This window comes from Drosophila suzukii, chromosome 2R (assembly GCF_043229965.1).
Source record: "Drosophila suzukii chromosome 2R, CBGP_Dsuzu_IsoJpt1.0, whole genome shotgun sequence".
NCBI classification, from domain to species: Eukaryota; Metazoa; Arthropoda; class Insecta; order Diptera; family Drosophilidae; genus Drosophila; species Drosophila suzukii.
Genome location: NC_092081.1, coordinates 4,646,908 through 4,656,014, shown reverse-complemented (window position 1 = coordinate 4,656,014; position 9,107 = coordinate 4,646,908). Strand labels below are relative to the sequence as shown.

Below are 9,107 nucleotides of genomic sequence, written 5' to 3'. Positions count from 1 at the left end.
TCCCGATCTCCCAAGATTGCGCCATCTTTGGCTGGCTCTCGAGTTTTTGCTCTCAATGACTTGCAGTTTGTTTTGCTTTCGCTCAATTCGCCTGCAGCTCCAATTCCCCAAGAGAGATAAAGAGGGAGAGAGCGACGCGCACACACACTCGTGCACAAGCTGCGCCTGTGTGGCCAGCTGCCAATGGACCACCAACGAAGCTGAGTTCGCTTTGAGAGCTTCATTTGCCGTTTCGTTTGGAGTTGGCGGATGGCGATGGGGAGAGCCGGAGAGTTGGAGACGCGGGCAGAGAGATAAGGTTGAAAAGGGGGAGAGACGAAAACAATGTTGTTGTTGTTGTTGCTTTTATGGCTGGAGTTGAAGTTTGGATCTCTTCTTTGCCCGCCTGGAAGCAAAAGCAGCTTTTTACTGGGCTGGACCCATACTCGATATCATTAACTTTTATGCAAAATCCAAAAAAACTACAATCGATCATGACCATGTTACAAAATTTTAAAATTCCTAAAAAAGGGCTAAAGGGCTTCTTGTGTGTTGAAAGCACTGCCTTTCAACAATTATTTAATTTTTTTTATTTATTCTCAGACTAACAGGCAATTGAAAATTACATATAAACTATAATTTCGACAGTTAAAATTGAAACAATTGGCGCAAGTTTCAACTCTTGTTTGTTTATCCAGTTCAATTTCAGGCTTGCTTTACATATTGACCAGCAGATGGCGTAAGTGTCACTATATTTTCGCGACCAAAAATTAAATGTATCTTGTACCTAATGAGTAACAGGGATAAAAAGTACGCAGTGTTGCACAAGAATTTAGGATAATCTTTTATTTTAATTTATTTTTTATTTTTTTTAACAACCCTTTTAAGCCCTAAATTACTATCAATTTATTTGACTACCAATTTTCATGATTCATTGGATTTTCTAACTCTTTAAATACTTTTACTAAAATGTAAATGATTTCATTCGGCTGATCTTGCTCAGTAACCCGTTGCTCAGGCTGGCTTCTAACCCTGATCTCCTCGCTCCACTCTCCCTTCTCTTTCGCTCCCCGGCGACTTTAACGACAGGCTGTTTGTTTTTAATCGTATAATGTCTTAATTTATAGTGCAGCGTTGCCTAGACCTCAACTTGATACACCATCCCCACGTCCCTCCGACCGATCTCCATGGCAATGCAATTGCATTTGTCATTGGCCTATAGCGCCATTAACATTACCCGGCTGGTTGTATTCCTGTGGTTCCCCCTTTTTCCCTGCCACAACATAACCCATTCACACAGTCGACTTGAAGAAAAGAGCGATCATCTTGCACTCTATGTAAAAAGCATACATCTATACCTAATCATTATAATGGTTCAGATATTATAAGAACAATAAAGATATCGTAAAGTAAATATTTAATAATACAATAATTTAACTTGCTAATTAGTCTTCCAGAAGAACACGAAATTGTTTTAGGTGCACTTCTCGCTCCGCCACTTAAAGTTTAACTGCATTTGCAGTCGCGGAGTGCAAGCAATTTTTATGGCTAAATGTTGACGTCGCTGCTGCATTATTGCGGTGCATTTAATGTAATAATTACTATTTGCCACCGGTAATACGTAGGCCCGCGATTCCGAATCCCCAGCGACATGGCGTGTGTGGTTCCCTGGGCCCCTTTTGCCCCGACGTCCCGGTGCCTGCGGTTTGGGCTTGGGTTTGGGTTAACTCGTTATCTTGGCGTCGGCTTTTGCGGTTGGGTCTGCGATCTGGGGGACCGGACCGGGTCTGGAGCTTGGCTCGGATCGTTCGGTTCGTTTGTTCATGTAATCAACCGCCCCGACCAACGGCAACTGGCGACCGGCAACCGACATCATCAACTGAGGAACTGGGGAACTGAGCAGTCTGCCCCCGCCCCCTCGACGGTGTGTGGCTTTTCCAGCTTCGTGTGTGGTCCTGTCAGGCTTTCAGCCCTGCTTCTCGCAGTGCACTTGGCGAAAATCTATGCAAAAAATTAAGAAGTTATGTTAAAATAATAATAAAATGATCTCTTGTCACAAAAATAAATATTATCTTAGGTCAAGCCATTTTAAATGTAATAAAATAGTACTAAGTAACAGATTATGTTTCTTATGCAATTGAGGGACTTTGAGTGCTAAAACCTCAATAAGCAATGCCTCTACTGCTTTAATCATAAGTTAATTTTTAGCTATTGGGTTGAATATGAAATCCAATCAAAAATTATTGCATACATTTCGGCAGCACCCTCAGTCCAGTGAATCCTGAAACCGACTGTTCCGTATAACTTTTGGTAGATTAACTAAAATTCGAAAAACAGCAGAGTACGATAGTAACACATTTTTTCGAAGTGTTCATGTCCCAACCACTTCGTCCCATTCAACCTTATTCTCCATCTACGACTGTTTCGGCTTTGGATTTTGTTTTCGATGGGATTGGTTCTTTTTTTTGCGGTAAGGTTACGGATCGATGGGTTTTTGGTTATCATTTGGCGAGCCCACGCGTGGCGACATTTCCACCAGAAGTTTATTTCAGCTGGAAGGGAAAGTGCCTTACGGGTGGCCCCTGAGTTTTTGGAAGTTAATTATGTGGGCTGTCGAATTGATTGGCAAACCCATTCAGTTAAACACAAGCCGTTTATGATGATAAATTAATATCTTCTGTTTAGTTATATAAAAATACTATTCCTTTTTCTTAGGATATAGGAAATGCAATTTTCTTAGCCACCTTTCATAATAATTTAGTTCCGCGTTCCGCTTTATATTACCGAGATGGTTTGGATACCACAAATTAAGACGAACAAACTGACATTGTTATGTTCTTTTCGATTCCGATTTCTTCGCAATGCCGGCTGCAAATCCCCAACCCATTAATTCCCTCGTAATCCCACTCCAGCGACATCAGTTAAGCTCATCGCATAACCCTTTTTGAAGTCGGATGTGTTAATGTGACTGCAACGACGATAACGACAATGAGGGAGGTACAGCGGAGGGCAAAAGAGGCCGGCCAACAACAAGCTTAAGATAGATATAAGAGTAAGGCGATAAGCCCGGAACGTCAGTGGGTCTGCCTGTCGTCGTTGTCGAATCCCCGGAGATTGGAGATATATCCGGGGAGCAAGGGGGCGGAGCGGGTGAGGGGTGGACGAGGTGGAGGCGAGGAATGTTGACGAAGCATGCGTTTTGCGTTGGCTGTCAAATTAATTTCGTTCGCTGCTCCAACTGCGATTACGGCGACCATGACGACACTGCGACTGCGTGGGCGTTATGCGCTGAGCCTTATCGCCCTGCACCGCCACAACCACTGCGGGAATTTGCATAAATACAGCGGTGGCCAAGGTAATAGTAATTTGATAGACCAAAAGATGAGTATTTAACTAGGTAAATAATAACTAATAAATACATTTTAATACGAATTATTTAAAATTGTTGTTTTCGTAAATATTGAAAAGTAAAGAAATTTTAAAAATAGTTACAAATGTTTTAAGGATGGTAAAAATAATGTTATGAAAAATGCATAACATATGGTAAATATTTAAACCATACCGTTCAACGATGCATATTACATTTAAAGCTCAAGTCTATCAACAAAAGCTTTGCAATCATATTGTGTTTCTATTAAAAAATTAAAGTTAGCGTCGGATTAAAGCGTAAAATTAAAATATATTTTTACTTAGCCAATCAAACATGATATGTTATTCCTGACAATAAGATTTCAATAAGTAATTTGTTATATTTTTTTGTTCCAAAAACCAATTCTACAAGCTTTCTGACTTTGCCCGCAACTGTCCGGTTATATTAAACATACGTATCACCGAGACGCATGCATAATTTGGACTTTGACAATGGTCACAGGCGGGTACCGTGGGCCATCCTTAGCATACTTGGGACTGGAGAAATGTGAAATGCCCCCAGCACTCCCCGTCTGCAGAATTCGCCACAAAAGTCCACGAAGAACAGACGCGACGCCCCCTCAGCTGGGAATTCGTGGAATGACTGCACAAATCGTTACCTGGGTGGTCTCCAACTCGATTCGATTCGACTTGACTCCACTCGGCTCGGGTTCGACTTAACTACACAGAAAACAATGGTAGTTTTAAAGTTTTTGAAATACATTTAATTTAATTACATACCCAAAGGCGGCAACTATAATATATTATCTTTAAGCTATCCTATTTTTTGTACATATCAGAATCAATTAAACACCGAATATACATTTAATTTGCCTAAACAACTCACTAAGTACTGGTAATGTTTACTTTACTTTAAGTTCAAGACATTTGCAATGTGAATATTTCATTTAAATTATTGGCACCCCTTTTTCTCAGTGTACAAGATCGGCTTGGAGACCGGTGACTCGCCCGGTGGTTTATGAGGCACGTGCGCTGGCGTTCGCTGCTCATTGAGTTGCTTATTTACGGCCCGAAGGTATGCCTCGTTACTCCCCAAAGCCCCTTGGCCATTTAACCCCCTTAACCCCACTGCGGTGCCCCATCCTACGGCCCGTCTTTATTTACACTGCCGTGAAGTGAAGTAATAAGAGTAGGTACTGTGTGTGTGAACCCAACTAATTGAATGCTGAACTTGTGGGGAATGAGTATGGGAGACATGGGTTCATGTTTGGATTGTACCAACCGTGAGTGGGTGGCACAATTGGCTGGCAGGAAACCATAATTAAAACCATCATTTCTTGATTCTTTTTATTTATATGTAATGCCACTTTCTTATAAAATGTGCTGTTCACAAGCCCCAAAACTCGATAGTGTACTTTCGAAAGTCTTTCCAAAAAACACATCTGGCTAGTGCACCTAGACGCGGATCACCCAGGTGCAATCGAAAATCCCAACTACCCAAACTACTTTTCCCACTGCTTAATACGATCAATTAGGCAAATGCCCGGCAGAGTCGTAAAAACCAAACATTAAGCCAGCTTCGGGCCAAGATTGGGTTCGAGATTCAGATTGAGAGTAAACCCAGGACCGTCATAACTCAACGACACTTCACGTGGCCTGCGGAGCTGCGTTGACAACTCAACTTGTTTGGGCCGACATATCTGGCCAGATACGATCGCTGCGGATCGGATCGGCCGGGACCACCAGGCAGTCAAATGTAAGCCTAACCACAGGCCCGCTTTTTACGACTCAAACTCGAGCTCGGATCAAATGAAAATCTCTTTCGAATTGATTTGCAGCGACTGCAGAGCCAGTCGGCCGAGTCCAGCTGTGCGGCTGTCGCTTTTGTGGAAAAGGTAGAAACGTTTCAATCGCTCCGGCCCGGAAAACGAAAACCGAGCTGAAACTGGAAATGGAAATGGAGATGGACCCCGAGCATAGAGGACGACCTGACATGACGCTGCCCTGCGACCGTATATCATTTGTTTACATTGCATTGAGTTGTTAGACCGCCACCCGCTGCCCGCTGCCCTTAGCCAGCGTTTTAATTGACCTGGGGGCGGGGGCGGGGCCCGCACACGTCGCCCTCTATCGGCCCTTGATAAGCCCAACAACGTCTCTCGGTCGTCGCAGTCGGGGTCAGGCGTGGGCCGTCACCCCTGCCTCCATCCACTTGTTTTTGCCAGCCCTGCACCAAGGAAAATACCCAATCTTAATTGTCTATAATACATTTAACATTTTAAGCACATCTTCGAGTTCTAACACAACTTAATTAACAAATCAGTGTGAACGGCAGTCCATGCAGTGACGAAGCGCACCAGGAGGATGTGCGATGGCGACTAAGACTACTACGAAGAAATGAATATCTACTGTGATGGTCCGATCGTTACAAGTGATACTCCAGTGCAAAGACTTTAAAAATTGTAATTGGCTTGGAAAAAAGAGCAGTTAATGTGTAAATCAAAAATGAAGAAAGTTTGATACGTTGGAGCCGTTGGGGATAAATGTGTATTAGACTAGTTGTATACTTACTGAAAATACGCGTCGAATGAGACTACTTTTTGAAATCCGAGGCTCCGTTCAAAAACTATCGTACGCCCGTAACTTGTGAACTACACAAGCTACAGACTTACGTTTGATTTGCGTTTCCAATCGCCAGCCATTGGAGACTTTCAGGAAGCTTCTGAGGCGTTTCTAGTGGCTCTATTTGAAGATATAAACTTGTCCGCTAACCGGATGTCCCTAGTATCTTCGAATAGACCCACTAGATACGCGTCAAAAGCTTCCTCAAGGGCTCCAAAGGACGCCGACTGAAAACGCAAATCAGTCTTGAAATCCTGGGCGATTTCACGAACCACTCACAGGAAGGGGAGCTTACGGACGAGCGACTCCGTCGACTCTGGTAACGACGGATCTCACGAAGGGCTACAGTTCCGAGGCGAAAACGATGGGGCTTCTTCACTCCACCAGTGGATGGGCGCCGATTTGCGGGCAGCCTTGGTGGCCAACTGCTTACGGGGAGCCTTTCCTCCGGTCGACTTGCTGACGGTCTATTAAGTAAGGGCAATATTATCTTTTTTAACGTTGAACACGACAAAAAAATTACATTTTCACTCGCAAATTTTTGTTGTACTCAAGAACTAACAAATTCGGACGAAAAAAAATTTTACAATGAAGTAACGTGACTATTTTGGACAATGTCAAAAATTGAGAAATCTCAAGGCTACATTGATTAAAATTTAAAAAAAAAAATTAGTAGATACTACAGTTTTTGACAATCAATTGCATTTAGACAATGCGTCCACACTTTTTGATGTAGCTATTTTTAGCTGTTTCCTGCCATTCAAGCAGGCTTTTCATAGTAGATAGTAGATAGTAGAACTACAGTTTCTTATGTTAAGCTCTTTTTAGACGTTTTTGGACAAACTGAAAAACAAATAACATTTTTATTTGAAAAGTCCTCAAAAATCTGGTTTTGCGCTAGAATATTAAAGTTTTGTAGATTCAAAAATGTCAAAAAATGTCAACTTTTTTATGTTTAAAATATCGTAAAATGGACGGCAGACATATTATATTACATACATATCTATATGTAGTTGACTAACAAATTTCAAATCCATCAGACAGTATAAAACCAATAGAATGACAGTGAAAAATATGAAATTATTTTAATAAATATGTACAGGATATGTAGTTTTATTGTATTTAAAGTTGTTCAATAAAGTTCAATAATTCTGTCGTAAAAAACTGTTTTTTAATGATCTTTTGATAAAATACCTTACGAAGATAGTCCAAGCGCCATTCTGTCAAATAAAAAAATCAAATATCGGTCAAACTATACGTAAACTCCATAATATATGGAAAGATCCTAATAAGAATTAAACGATATTAATTGAAATTAATTGCTGGCAAAGTTAAAGCTATTGTGAGCATTGCCAATATTATTACAAATTTTTCAGAAGTGCTATGAAAATCAATAGCGTACGAGATAAAGTATTAATATTTGTAGAATAGAAAGGAAGTCCGATGAATTAATACCGAAAAGCGAAATGTGACACCCTTGATTAAACCATTTTTCTGGGTGTATGGAGGACTTTATTTATGAGCTTCAATGTGCCGGAAGTTTCCGATTAGCCCGCTCTAGGCGTGTGCTCATTTATCAAATAAAATAGAGAGAGCGCACTGCAGAAGAGTCGGAATCTCCAGTTAATAACTTGATCGACTCTGAAATGCGGGCTGAACTTTCTGGGGTTCTATATACAATTTCACTGCTGCGGTAGGTAGAAACTGGAAATGCTGAAAGAAAAGAAGAAACGTTAAGAGCGCGCGTTAAACCTCTTAACTTCCCATTCAGCTTTGACAGTTTTCCTAATGTATTGTGGCCGGGGCTGCGCTTCCTCTATTCAGAAGACCGAAAACGCACAGAGACAACAGATACGACGACTCGAGACGCCTTTGTTTGGGAACCCACCGGGGAATTCGTCTTGAGAATCTATTTGTTTGTTGTCGCACTCGGTGTAATGATCTGCGTTTGTCATTCCGAAAGGTTAACTAAACACGGACTCCCAAGCATTGCGTGGGAGTAGATGCTGGAAAGGGGGCGGGGACGCGGAGGAGGGAGTTCCAGCGAACAGATGTTTCAGCAGAAGTGACAAACTGCTTTTAACGTTTACCCGGGAATCTTTCACTTTTTATGAAATTCATTAGGAATGTCAAACAGTTGGGAAAAGAGTAGGTACTTGCATGTATAAGTCATTATAGCAGTTTAACTTCAGTATTTCCTTGTACTTATTTTTCAGAGCGTATCTAAGCAGTGTTTTTGGGTTCTAACATGAAAATGAGATAAATAATTTGTACTTCGAAAAGCAAAAGAATAGCTTTTATCTATTTCGAAAATCAATTGAAATGCTATAAAAAATATTGTATACCAGAAGTTACTTGCTTTTACATATGTATTTTCCACAAAGAAAGTATCAGCTCTGTCATCACAAAGCCAAATGTAATTTTGGGATCTTGCCTATGGTTTTTGGTGAAAAATCAGTTCAATTCGTTCAGTCAATGCTGGGTTACGAATAGGTTGTACAACAGAAAAAGTCGAGATTTACGAGATCAGTGAGGAGAACACAATTCGTTCTACCTTCCCGGAACACTGGTTGTTTCAGTTGCCAGCCATGATGATGATGATGGGCCCGTCTCCGAAGGAGGTCTGAACCCATAACTCATCATTAATAACCGAACCTAAATAAGACGTTTTATTGTTGTAAACCAAATTGAATTCCCGCTGAGAGAGTCGGGAAGAGAAAGAGATCAGAGCGGACTCAGCCCGTAGATTATCGATGCGAGTGTCCAGATATATCTCCTTCTCAGGTGTTACAAGTTGTCGGCACTGGACCAAAGGAATAAGACATCAAAGGCCACTGGGAACGGGCAGTCCGTTGTTATTATTGTTATTATTATTATTGTTGTCCCGGCTCACACTTCCTACACCCGGGGCAATGTCATAATTAAAACAATTTCGGGCCCCGTACGGTCCAGCCGTACCTTCTACATATAATCTGATTTGCTGGGAATTCTTCTCGCTGGATTTGCTTTTTTTGCGCAAGTGCAAAAGTCGCTGGAGATCAAAGTCAAAGTCGATGTCGAAGCCATCTCGCCTCGGGCGTTAATCTGGCGTATACGGCTTCTGTTACCTGTTGTCGTTGTCTAAACTCATCTCATCT

General features: G+C 41.5%; 1 long non-coding RNA gene across 1 annotated transcript; it reads right to left on the bottom strand.

The window, feature by feature from the left end:
• Positions 1 to 1,381: 1,381 nt before the first annotated feature.
• LOC108019573 (uncharacterized) lies at positions 1,382 to 6,604 on the bottom strand. The gene is made up of 3 exons (XR_011603751.1): positions 6,494 to 6,604; positions 5,920 to 6,437; positions 1,382 to 1,980 (listed from the first exon to the last, which is right to left on the bottom strand). It is a non-coding gene; the product is annotated as an uncharacterized lncRNA (long non-coding RNA).
• Between the last annotated feature and the right edge of the window lie 2,503 nt (positions 6,605 to 9,107).